The 9,875-nt window shown below is 46.3% G+C and overlaps 1 long non-coding RNA gene across 1 annotated transcript; it reads left to right on the forward strand.

Moving 5' to 3' along the window:
* The first annotated feature begins 6,825 nt into the window (after nt 1-6,825).
* LOC139168557 (uncharacterized) lies at nt 6,826-9,253 on the forward strand. Its single transcript, XR_011559313.1, has 2 exons — nt 6,826-6,940; nt 7,699-9,253. It is a non-coding gene; the product is annotated as an uncharacterized lncRNA (long non-coding RNA).
* The last annotated feature ends 622 nt before the right edge of the window (nt 9,254-9,875 follow it).

Genomic DNA, 9,875 nt, shown 5'->3' on the forward strand with positions numbered 1-9,875 from the left:
TGCAGGAACTGACCATGGCTAGTTTAATTAAAAGAAGGACCAGGGGAAACATGATAGCAGTGTTCCAATATCTCAGGGGCTGTCACAAAGGAGTCAAGCTATTCTCCAGAGCACCTGAGGATAGAACAAGAAGCAATGGGTGGAAACTAAAGAAGGAGAGAAGCAACTTAGAACTAAAGAAATTTCCTGACAGTGAGAACGGTTGATCAGTGGAACAGCTTGCCTCCAGAAGTTATGAATACTCCAACACTGGAAGTTTTTAAGCAGATGTTGGATAACCATCTGTCTGAAGTAGTGTAGGGTTTCCTGCCTAAGCAGGGGGTTGGACTAGAAGACCTCCAAGATTCCTTCCCACTTGTTGTTGTTGTTGTTCTTATTATTATTATTATTATTATTATTATTATTATTATTATTATTATTATTATCATTATTATTTATTAGATTTGTATGCCGCCCCTCTCTGTAGACTTATTATTATTATTATTATTATTAAAGTCAGAGGAGGATTTATTTGACATACAAATCTAATAAATAATAATAAATGTGAGACCCGAACCAGCAAAGTGAGTCCTCGAGTTAGGAAAAGATGTAAAATGTTTAATATTGAGGGTAAAGTTGGCATCCAGGTTTGCCCACCCCCCTCCTCTCTTCATCCAGGGAGGCACTGCTGCCCCCCCCTTTCACCCACCAAACTTTTGGGCCGGGATGTGTTGTTGAGCCCAACATTTTGTCAAGTGAGTTTTGCTATGTTTACAACCTTCCTTGGCACTGTTATTAACTGAATCACCAGAGTTGTTAAATGAGTGACAAGGTAGTTCAGAAAAATCTTGGCTTCCCCATAGACTTATTACAAGGTCAAAAAAGGTCATCACCAGTTATGGGTTGCTGCCAGTGCAATAGATAACGAGGCACCGGTAATGGCCGTCGGATTGCACAATTTGCACACGACTGCTCCAGTGCCAGTCCTATCGGTGCCACCACAAGAACCTAAGAAGAGCCCTGCTGAATGGGGCCAAAGCCAATGAAGTCCAGCATTCTGTGGCCCCCAGTGGGCCCCCAATTGTCCATGGGGATGTTGAGCAGAAAGAGAAGGCAAGACCCTCCCTTTCCCTTGACCCCCAACACATGGAACCCAAGGGAACCCTGCCTGCCTCAACCAACATAGAGGCGACACATGGACATCCATTTCAATTACCACCTATGATACACTTGGCATCCATGAATCTGTCTCATCCTGCCTTGAAGCTCTCCAGGCTGACAGCTGTCACGACCTCTTCTGGAAGGGAATCCCACCAACCAAGGACCCTCTGGGTGGAGAAATATTTCCCTTGATTTGTCCTCACTCTCTTACCTCTGAGCTTCAGGGAGGGGCCCCTCGTCCTAGTATTGTGGGATGGAGAAAAGGATTATTCTCCGTCCACCTTTTCTATCCCATGCAGGATTTTATTCCCTTCGATCAAGTCCCCCCTTCAACGCCCTCTTTCAAGGCTGAAGAGACGGAGGCGTTGCAACCTGGTTTCATAAGGGGGGGGCTCCGTTGCCTTGATCCTTCTTGTGGCCCTTTTTTCAATGTTTTTCTTCAATGTTTTGTATTTTTTGCTTCATGCATGTTAGTATGTCCCAATGCAGCCTTGTGCAAAACCGTCGACACACACACAGCAGAGTTATTGCAGTGGTGTACTTGTGTGGATCTAGCCAGTAAGACACAGACTTAGTATTTAACAAAGTATTATTTACACATATACAACACAAAGTAGCAAAAGATAACAAACCACACACAGACACACACAACTAAGAATATCTCAAAGTAAACCCCCCCCCAGGGAAAGGTATTATTATTATTATTATTATTATTATTATTATTATTATTATTATTATTATTTAGATTTGTATGCCACCCCCTCCGAAGACTCGGAGCGGCTCACAACAACAAAACACAGTACAAATCCAATCTCCCCTTGAAAGTCTCAAATGTTGGAGCTCTCACAACCTCCGCAGGCAACTTCTGTTCCACTGGTTGATCACTCTCGCCGTCAGAAAGTTCCTCCTTATAGGGACTCCTGCTTGAGCAAGGGGGGGTTGGACTAGATGACCTACAAGGTCCCTTCCAACTCTAACAACCTGTAATCCGAAAGAGCCTGGAAGCATCTTTTTTGTATGTATGGGTGTGACTCAACATTTTTATTCCAAACAGTTCACAAAAAGCTCCCGGCTTGGAATACAAATTGTGCGTCATAAAAGTTGTGAGTCGTGGGCTGTTACAGATGTTTCACTACCATAATGGGGTGGACTGTAGCCTGCAGTCCAAGAGGAGAGGCCTGCCTCCCAGAAGACAAAGTGCCATTGTAGTGACATTTTAACTTCGAAAGGTTACAAACTGTAGCTGGTTAAGAACTGCTTGTATAGTTATGGAGACAGTTACTTTACTCCAGCAAGATTCTGTCTGTAGGTGAACAGCAATAACTAACTCCCGACAAGACAGAGTGGTTGTAGGTTCTGCCTCTCAAGGACACGTCCATTTGTCTGTCCATTACCCTGGGGGGGACGTTTGACCCCCTCAGAAATGGTCCACAACTTGGACATCCTCCTCGATCCACAACTGACCTTGGACCATCATCTTTCAGCTGTGGTGAGGGGGACGTTTGCCCAGGTTCGTCTGGTGCGCCAGTTGCGGGCCTATTTGAAACATTTAAATATGTGACATGATCAAAACATTTAAATATGTCAAAGGGTTAAATAAGGTTCAGGAGGGAAGTGTTTTTAATAGAAAAGTGAACACAAGAACAAGGGGGCACAATCTGGGTTAGAAGCAATGTGAGAAAATATTATTTGACTGAAAGAGTAGTAGATGCTTGGAACAAACTTCCAGCACACGTGGTTGGTAAATCCACAGGAACTGAATTTAAAGATGGCTGGGATAAACATCCATCCATCCTAAGATAATAGTCTAAGAAATAGTAAAAGGGCAGACTAGATGGACCAGGAGGTCTTTTTCTGCTGTCAATCTTCTATGTTTCTATGCTTCTATGTGTTTTTAATAGGAAAGTGAACACACGAACAAGGGGGCACAATCTGAGGTTAGTTGAGGGGAAGATCAGAAGCAACGTGAGAAAATATTATTTTACTGAAAGAGTAGTAGATGCTTGGAACAAACTTCCAGCAGACGTGGTTGGTCAATCCACAGTCACTGAATTTAAACCTGCCTGGGATAAACATAGATCCATCCTGAGATCAAATACAGGAAATAGTATAAGGGCAGACGAGATGGACCAGGAGGTCTTTTTCTGCCGTCAGTCTTCTAGGTTTCCATGTTTCTATTTACACGTTGCCTCTTAACCCCGTTCAGCTTGCTGGGATGCCTTGTTTTTCCAGAACCAGCTCCTGGCACTCCCTTCTCCTACAAGGGTTGCCTATTTTCTGACTGCCCTGCGGACAAAGCCCGTTTTATTTATTTTATTTTTTGGGAGCTTTTTCTGTCCACCAGCCAACCATCGTGTTTAGTGCCATGTTTGGTCCTTGGGTTGGCATCGCTTGGAAAAGGACCAGCCCCTTCTGTGGAGCAACCGATGCCCTCGAGGGACCCGCTGAGCGGTGGGAACGGAATAAAGGCGAGGAGGGAGTTCACCCCTGCCTCGAGCGTCTGACATCCATGTAATAAAACGCTCCTGGAAAGCTTGTCTCGGGTTGGCAACGCCCAGGGTGTGCCAGGCACAAGGTTGGGCTTTTCAGCACAGGGTTCAGAAGAGCTGACAGGCAACACTGCCGCTGCCAAGACTTCAGAGGGGCAGGGAACAATGGGCTTCGCGCGCTCGGTGAAAGCTGCCTCCTTGCCCCAGGCGGTGCCCGCATGATGCGAACACGCCTCGATCCCTTCAGCCGCCGTGGAGTTGGGGGAGGACTGTGGGTCAACTCAACCAGTTAGGTCCCACAGAGTTGGCCTTCTCCGGGGCCCATCGACGAAACAATGTCGTCTGGCAGGACCTTCTCTGTGGCGGCCCCAACCCTCTGGAATCAACTCCCCCCGGAGATCAGGATTGCCCCCACCCTCCTTGCCTTGCGCAAACTCCTTAAAACCCACCTCTGCCGTCAGGCATGGGGAAATCGATTCCCCTGGGCCATTTCCGTTTTATGTATGGTTTGTCTGAGATGTATGACTGTTTTTTATATTAAGGGTTTTAAATGGTTTTTTAATCATTGGATTTGTACTGTGTTTTGTTGTTGTGAGCCGCTACGAGTCTTCGGAGAGGGACGGCATACAAATCTAATAAATAATAACAACAACAACAACAACAACAACAACAACTCGCCTACAAGCCAGTTTATTTATTTTATATATTAATTGGACGTATATACCACCCCTCTCCGTGGACTTGGGGCGGCTCATAATATTTGCCCGGGCTGGGTTCACAGTACAGACTAGACACGAATGTGGACGCTGGTTACGATATTTTTCGGAGTATAAGATGCAACTTTTTCCTCCCTAAAAGAGGCTGATAATTTGGGTGCATCTTATACTCTGAATGTAGCTTTTTTCCCCCAGCCCTAACTAGCTGCTAATCATCATCCCAGCTGGAAGGAAGGAAAGGAAAGGAAAAGAAAGCAGGGAGGAAGGAAGGAAGAAAGGAAGGAAGGAAAGGAAGGAGATGGGATGAGAAAAAAGGAAGAAAAGGGGAAGGAAGGAAGGAGATGAGGAATGAGAGGAAGGAAGGAAGGAAGGGAAGGAAGGAGAGAAGGAAGGAGAAAAGGAGAGAAGAGATGGGGAAGGAGGAGAATGAGATGTCTAAGAGAAGCAGTCGTAGAACTCTGGGGTGGCGTCAAAAGAGGAACCAGCCTGGAATCCCTCCATAGCCACAAGCAAGCAACCTCCCCTTGAGTTCCACTCGCTCTTCTCTCACTCCTTGCAAGTGGTGAGGCTTTCAGCTATAAATCAGAAGAGCTGGACTTTCACTTGTGGACAGACCTGGTCTTTGGCTCATGTCACAAACGTTTTAAGATTAAAAAAAAGAGCCTTTATCACACGCCTTCTGCACTGATGCAATCCAGGGGAAGGTTATTCTGGTGGAAGAACCTGGATGGGTGGATCCAAATAAAATGAAACATTTTGGGGGGGGGACCCAGAGATCTCACAAGAATTGGAAGCTCTTTGAAGACTGCTGGGCGAGGAAAAGGCGTGTTTGGTTTGCAAAAGAGGGCTTAGGCATAAATCTCTAGCTATGTGAACACACAACAAAGAGGAAGAAAGGCAACCCCAAAACTATTCTGGTTTGGTTGGTTATGGTGAAAGGCGGAGGGAATTAGCCAAGAACTCAACGCTGGTGAGAAAATCCCATTAGGCCAAAGAGATTTTCAGCAGCAGCTTTTATATATTAAAAAAGACGACTGTGGGTGGAAAAAAATAAAAGTCAGAAAAGGGACAGTAATTTATAACCAACTTGTTTCTTTTTTAAAAAGTTTTTATTGATTATAAACATTAAAAAAGACATTGAAGTAAAGACTTTAAGCAAAACCGTACAGACAAAACATTAAAAGGCACAAACAAAGAAGAAGAAAATACATTAAACCTTTGTAACCCTTTTACAGTAAATTGTGTTGTAGTATTTCCATGTGTATACAAGTACATTAAACTGTACGTCTTCTACAGTTCTCAATTATCAATCTGTTTAACTGTTAATGTCACCTGTTATCATCTATCCATCTATCTGTCTGCTTATCTATCATCCATCTATCTGTCTGTCTGTCTGTCTGTCTGCCTATCCATCCATCCATCCATCCATCCATCCATCCATCCATCCATCCATCCATCTACCTCTATCTAACTACATCTATCTACCCTGTTTCCCCGATAGTAAGACACCCCCGATTGTAAGACGTATCGGGGGTTTCAGGGGGGTCGGCTAATATAAGCCATATCCCGAAAGTAAGACATATGTCTTACTTTCAGGGAAACACGGGGGTATTGCCGCCTCCCTCTCATCTAGCTGCGCGCCGCCTCCTGCCCACGTCCGCACCGTCCCCCTCTCCATACGTTGCCGCGTCTGCCACCTCCCTCTGATCTTAATGAGCGCCGCCTCCTGCCCACTTCCGCGCCGCCCCCCCTCCATACGTCACCGTGTCTGCCGCCTCCCTCTGATCTTAATGAGCGCCGCCTTCTGCCCACTTCCGCGCCGCCCCCCTCCATACGTCACCGCGTCTAAATGTTAATTTTATGGTTAAAACAAAAAATTCGACAATTTTTTTCCAATATAAGACATACCCCGAAAGTAAGACATAGTGGGGCTTTTGGGGATACAAAGAAAGTAAGACACTGTCTTACTTTCGGGGAAACACGGTATCTATCTATCTATCTATCTATCTATCTATCTATCTATCTATCTATCTATCTATCTATCTATCTACCTACCTACCTACCTACCTACCTACCTATCTACCTCTATCTATCTATCTATCTATCTATCTATCTATCTATCTATCTATCTATCTACCTCTATCTATCTATCTATCTATCTATCTATCTATCTATCTATCTATCTATCTATCTATCTATCTATCTATCTATCTATCTACCACTGTCTGTTAGCTGTAGTTCAGCGGTTTGAATCTCACCATCAGCTGAAGGTTGACTCAGCCTTCCGTCCTTCTGAAGTGGTCAAATGAGGACCCAGATTGTTGGAGACAAGAGGCTGAGTCTTAGAGAGGGCTGGAAAAGCCCTGTGAAACGGTCGATAGAGACGGCCTACCCAACTCTCTCCATGCAAAGACGGCAGACCTACCACACCCAATTGATCTGTTCGGCATGCCTTGCGACCTCTTGCCAACCAAGCCCTTCCTTGCCAACGGTGCCAACATTGGGACATGACCCACCCAGAAGCTGCGCAAGGCCTCAAAACCTGCTCATCGTGCACAATTTTCAGCGATGGAGAAACAGGAGCTTTGGGAGAAGGTGTGAGGAAGGGGGGCAGGGGGGGTTCTTTTGTTTCCGAGCAGGAATTGGGTCACTGGTGACTCTGCGCTGCCAGTTATGGTGTCTCAGCTTTGGCAAGGCAGCCAGCTGAGGAAAGCGATTGGCACCTGCCAAGCACAGCTCTCTTGCGGGAGCCGATCCGAACAGACAGAGGGTTTTTTGGGGGGGGAGGTGTTTTGGAAGCGCCTTTTAATTGCTCAGTTGCCCCCTAGAGCAAAAACCGCGGTGGCACAATCAGGCATCTCTGGAAGTTGGAGGGAGGAGGTCAGATCTGAGTTTGTGATACGAGCGAGCGTTTGTGGGTCTGTGTCACCCACTCCCCCACCCCTCAGCAATGTTGCGCTCCTGAGGCGCATTCCCGGCACATTCCAGTAGGGTTGCGATTTGGAGCCCGTCCCTGAATATATGTTAGAAAGACAGACAGATAGACAGATAGAGAGAGAGAGAGAGTGTAGCTACTCCCAAAATGTATTTTGGGGCCCTTTCTCATTATTTGGAACAACCTGACAAGACGGAGTGGCTGTGGGTCCTGCCTCCCATGGACAATTCCATCTGTCTGTCCATTACCCTGGGGGGGGAGTTATTGACCCCCCTCAGAGAGGGTCCGCAACTTGGGCGTCCTCCTCGATCCACAGCTTACATTAGAGAACCATCTTTCAGCTGTGGCAAGGGGGGCGTTTGCCCAGGTTTGCCTAGTGTACCAGTTTATTTTATTATTTATTTATTTTATTATTTAGATTTGTATGCCGCCCCTCTCCGCAGACTCGGGGCGGCCCTATTTGGACCGGGACTCACTGCTCACAGTCACTCATCACCTCGAGGTTCGACTACTGCAACGCTCTCTACATGGGGCTACCTTCGAAGAGTGTTTGGAAACTTCAGATCGTGCAGAATGCAGCTGCGAGAGCAATCATGGGCTTCCCTAAATATGCCCATGTCACACCAACACTCTGTGGCCTGCACTGGTTGCTGATCAGTTTCCGGTCACAATTCAAAGTGTTGGTAGTGACCTATAAAGCCCTATAGGGCATCGGACCAGAATACCTCCGGGACTGCCTTGTGCCGCACAAATCCCAGCGGCCAATTAGGTCCCACAGAGTCGGTCTTCTCCGGGCCCCATCAACTAAACAATGTCGCTTGGCGGGACCCAGGGGAAGAGCCTTCTCTGTGGCCCCCCCGGCCCTCTGGAACCAGCTCCCCCAGGAGATTCAAATTGCCCCCAATCTTCTTGCCTTCCGCAAGATGTTGAAGACCTATCTATGTGGCCAGGCATGGGGGGAATAACTATCTCTTCCCCCACCACCACCTTTTTTCCTGGCTGTAATACACGAGAATGGTCTGATTGTGCAGTAATGATTGTTTTTAATATTTATGGGTTTTAAATTTCGTTTGTTAATTTATATTGGATTTGTACTCTGTATATTGTATTGTTGTTGTTGTGAGCCGCCCCGAGTCTTCAGAGAGGGGCGGCATACAAATGTAATAAATCTAATCTAAGTCTAATCTAATGTAACAAACCGAAAACCGGCCAGGCACACCCTCAGCCAGCGCCAATGCCCAAAATCAGCTTGGCACCGTTGCTCCCGCCACCAGCTGCTTGTCATTTTTGGAAGGATCCCTGAGAAGCAAGGCAGGCGTGCCAACCGCACACAATGACAAAAGTTTCAACAAAAGCTTTTAAAACTTTTGCCAGACCCATCCTAGAATACAGCTCATCTGTTTGGAACCCATATCGCATCTCAGACATTAACACCCTTGAAAATATCCAAAGATACTTCACCAGAAGAGCCCTTCACTTCTCCACTCGAAACAGAAGACCCTACGAGACGAGACTTTCAATCCTGGGCCTAGAAAGCTTAAAACTACGACGTCTTAAACATGATCTAAGTCTTGCCCACAAGATCATATGCTGCAATGTCCTGCCTCCCAAAGACTACTTCAGCTTCAACCACAACAACACAAGAGCAGACAACAGATTCAAGCTTAATCTTAACCGCTCCAAACATGACTGCAAAAAATACGACTTTAGTAATCAGGTTATTGAAGCATGGAACTCATTACCGGAACTCTGTAGTGTCATCCCCAAACCCCCAACATTTTACCCTTAGACTATCCACGGTTGACCTCTCCAGATTCCTAAGAGGTCAGTAAGGGGTGTGCATAAGCGCACTAGAGTGCCTTCCGTCCCCTGTCCTATTGCTCTCCTATATCTCGTATTTCTTCTCTACTACATCCTCTGTAAACCTCATTGTGTATTATTGTGTATTGGACAAAATAAATAAATAAACAGCCCTCTACCCGGCCCTCCTTCACACCCAAAGCAAAGCCACCTTCTGAGAAGAACCTCTGCCCAGGCCAACCCCACCAGCGCATCCAGGAGAGAACGGGGAAGCGTGGGGCCTCCACCCAGCCAGCACCTGGATTAATCTGCGAATCGGGACAAAGGGAAAAACCCCCCCCAGAGTTGGCACTGAGGAGGTAAGCCTTTGCCAGCGCTCCTCTTCCTCCCCTCTTGCTCTGCCCAGGGTGTGTTTGTGTGTCTCTGTGTGCAGAACGCTTCTCTAAATTCAGGAATAGCAACCTAGGTTCCTCCTAGGCGTTCTTGGGAATCCAGATAAGATCCAGGAAGCTTCTGGGGAATTCTTGAGGGATGCCAAACACCAGAGAGATAGAATCAGAGGCCACGTGAAGAGTTAACGCCGCTTTAGAAGACCTCGGTGAGACCACACTTGGAATATTGCATCAGGGTTTGGTCATCACCAGGTTAAAAATTTTTTTTTTAAAGGTTTTGAGACTCTAGAAAATGTACAAACAAGAGCAATGAAGATGAGATGGAGAAAGAGTTGACCACACCTCATTTCGGACATAAACACTCGAGAAAATGTCCAGAGATACTTTACGAGAAGAGCCATCC

Source organism: Erythrolamprus reginae, chromosome 5 (genome assembly GCF_031021105.1).
Source record: "Erythrolamprus reginae isolate rEryReg1 chromosome 5, rEryReg1.hap1, whole genome shotgun sequence".
Taxonomy (NCBI): Eukaryota; Metazoa; Chordata; class Lepidosauria; order Squamata; family Dipsadidae; genus Erythrolamprus; species Erythrolamprus reginae.